Source organism: Chrysochloris asiatica, unplaced genomic scaffold (assembly GCF_000296735.1).
Source record: "Chrysochloris asiatica unplaced genomic scaffold, ChrAsi1.0 scaffold00029, whole genome shotgun sequence".
NCBI classification, from domain to species: Eukaryota; Metazoa; Chordata; class Mammalia; order Afrosoricida; family Chrysochloridae; genus Chrysochloris; species Chrysochloris asiatica.
Genome location: NW_006408547.1, coordinates 10507286 through 10510775, shown reverse-complemented (window position 1 = coordinate 10510775; position 3490 = coordinate 10507286).

Here is a 3490-nt window from a genome sequence, read left to right as displayed (position 1 = left end):
AGAACACCTCTTCTTTCTCTTGATATAGTAAAATCTATAATAAAAATACTTGAGAGAAATAATAACAAAGGGAGAGAAAAAAAGGATAAGTCTTTAGAAAGTAATGAGACCCCTGCATAGTTTAGGTGGTCAAGAAATACCTGCTTCCATTTTAAGGTGATTTATAACTTGAGTAGGAGTAATAGTAATAGTAGTAGACGAGTCGTGTGGCTACCTGCATGAAGAGATTTGTGGACAAGTGCAAAACTCTTCAGGCAAGGGTGTGTTTGATTAGAGTAAGGAGTTCATGTGACCAAAGTAGAGTCAGCAAGAGATCAGATCAAAGGGGAATGAAGAGTCAAGTCATTGTAAGAGATGGCAAGTCATTGAAGGATTTTGAGCAGAAAATAGACTTCAAAAGATAACTATTAAAATATATCTTAATACATTTTAATTTACCCACAAGGTGACATGGGAGAATCAGGAAAATCAGTTAGGAGTTCACATCAAACATTCACATAAAAGTAATGGTGCCTTTGCGTTGGCTCCAACTCATAGTAACCATGTATAGGGCTCCGAGGCCTTTAAATCTTTGAGGGAGCCAAAAGCTTCATCGTTCTCCCATAGAGTAGTTGGCAGTCTTGAATCATGGACCTTGTAGTTCAAAGTCTAATGCTCATCATATGGATCCACTGCGTTCTCCTTTTATATGATTGTTGTTGTTGTTAAGTGCTGTCGAGTCAGTTCTGACTCATAGCAACCCGTATAGGGTTTACAGGGAGCATCTAGTGAGCTTGAACCACTGACTTTGCAGTCCAGCACCTTAACCCACAGCACCAAACGAGGACTTTTATATAATAGTAGATGAAGGTTTAAGAAGTGTTAGCATCTTGATTTATTTTGAAGATAGGGATATTTTGTGTAAGATAAAGTGAAATGCAATGATTTTTGGCCTGAGTGTCTGGAATAATTAAGATAGATCATTTCTGTAAAGAAAATGGAGAGCTTAATTTTGAACATGAAAAATGTTGAGCTATGGGACATAGAAAAGTTAAGAAAATCCCCTCAGAAGGCCCTGGTGTATAAGTACCAGAAGTAACATTGTTATTCACTACCACTGAGTCAAGTCAATTCTTAGTAAAGGTGACTCCAGGTGTCAGAATAATCCTGTGTTCCATGGGGGTTTCAAAGCATGGCCTTTGGAAGCAGATCAGCATACCTGCCTTCCAAGGTACCTTTGGATGAGTTTGAGCCACTAATCTATCAAAATGCAATCTAGAAATTAACTATTTATGACACCCAGGTAGGCCCTCATGAGAGATAAGATTAAGATCCAATAACATGAACACAGGACTTTGACTCTTCCAGTATGGTCTATGTCTTAGTCACTACTCCGGAAAGGCTGAGCCTATTTTCATCTATAATAGGGACACAATAGATAATTAGATGGAAAAGACTCCATGGGGCTCACTAATGTGTGGACTGGTTTTCTATACTTTCCCTAACATCTAACACAGTTTCTGGTACCTATCCACAGAAATAAAAAACACATATATATATTAAAAATGATTACTTAAATAACCTTTTTAACACTGAAATAGAAATTTCATAGCTATGAAAAAGTTGAGAAAATGTTGTTGTGGTTGTTAAGTGCTGTTGAGTCAGTTGTGACTCACAGCGACCCTGTATAGGTTCCAAGGATCAACTGGTGGGTTTGAACTGCCAACCTTGTGGTCTGCAGTCCAGTGCTGATCCTACAGTAATACACCAGTAGTTCAGATATTATAAGTTTTAGCTAATATTTGAGACTCTAGAGAGGTCTTAAAGTCTTTCTGTGACTGCCTCAGAAATTTGAAAATGCTTTTCTTACTAGAGGTAACTAAAACGTTAGTCAAGGACCAACTGAAAAAAAATTGAAGGTATTTTGTCAAGAAGTTAAAATTTAGGGTAAGTGGTAAAGACTCAATTATTTGCTAGAGAAAAAAACCAAAGTGCTTATGGCAGGGTCTTCTAAGATATAAATCCATACTGCAAATGAGAAAATAAATACAGGAAATTAGAAAAGGTTTTTCAACAAATACACGTATGGCTGTGTAGGATAAACAGGGACTGCAAACCACACAGTCCGTGGTGTGAGCCCACCATTGTTCCCACAAAGATTTAAAGCCTTGAAAACCCTATAACAGATCACTATTAGTCAGAATTGACTTGAAGGTACTTAACAACAAAACAACAAGTTATTGTTGTTGTTGTTAGGTGCCATCGAGTTGGTACTGGCACAGAAGAACGAAACACTGCCCGATCCTGGGCCAGCCTCACTAATGTCATGCTTTGAGTCCATTGATGCTGCCACTTGGCTGATCCATCTCTTTGGGGTTCTTCTTTTGAGAGGGTTATTCTTGATTATGTTGAGATATTATTATTATTAGATGCCACTGAGTTCGTACTGAGTCATAGCAACCCTTTGTACAACAGAATGAAACACTGACTGGTCCTACCTCAACCTCACAATCTTTCCTACATTTGAGACCATCTCTGCTGCCATTGTGCCAAACCATCTCAATGAGAGTTGTCCTCATCTTTGACCCTCCACTTCACAAACATGGTATCCTTTTCCAGGGACTGATCCCTCCTGACAATAAGCCCAAAGTGTGAGAGATAAGTCTGGCCATTGTGGCTTCCAGGGAGGATTCTGACTGTAATTCTTCCAACACAGATCTGTTTGTTCTTTTGGCATTCCGTGGAACTTTAATATTCTCCTCCAACATTGTAACTCAAATGCATCAATCCTTCTATGGTCTTCCTTATTCACTGTCCAACTTTCACATGCATATGAGGTTATTTAAAATACCATGGTTTGTGTCAGGCACACCTTAGTCCTCAAACTGAGATCTTTGCTCTTCAATACTTTAACGAGGTATTGGGCAGCAGATTTGCCTAATGCAATACATAGTTTTATTTGTTGACTGCTACTTCCATGAATGCTGATGGTTGATCTGAGCAAAATGAAGGCTTTGACAACTTCAATCTTTTCACCATTTACATAGATGTGGTTTATTGGTCCAGTGGTGGGTATTTTTGCTTTCTTTATGTTGAGGTGCAATCCATAGTGCGGTCTTTGATGTTAAGGTATAATTCACACCAAAAGTTGTAATCTTTTGATTTTCATCAGTCAGTGCTTCAAGTCCTCTTTACCTTCATGTCAACTTAAAGAAAACAAAAATGCTTATAGCTGGACCAGTAAGCAACATCATGATAAATGAAGCAAAGACTGAAGTTGTCATGAATTTAGTTTTAATTGGATTCACAATTAATGAGTATGGAAGCAGCAGTCAAAAAATCAAAAGATATACAGCCTTGGGACAATCTGATGTAAAAGACTTCTTTAAAGTGCTCAAAAGCAAAGATGTCACTTTGAGAACAATCGTGTGATGGTCCCAAGGCATGGTATTTTCAATTTTCTCATATGCAGATGAAGCTGGACAATGAATATGGAAGAATTGGTACATTT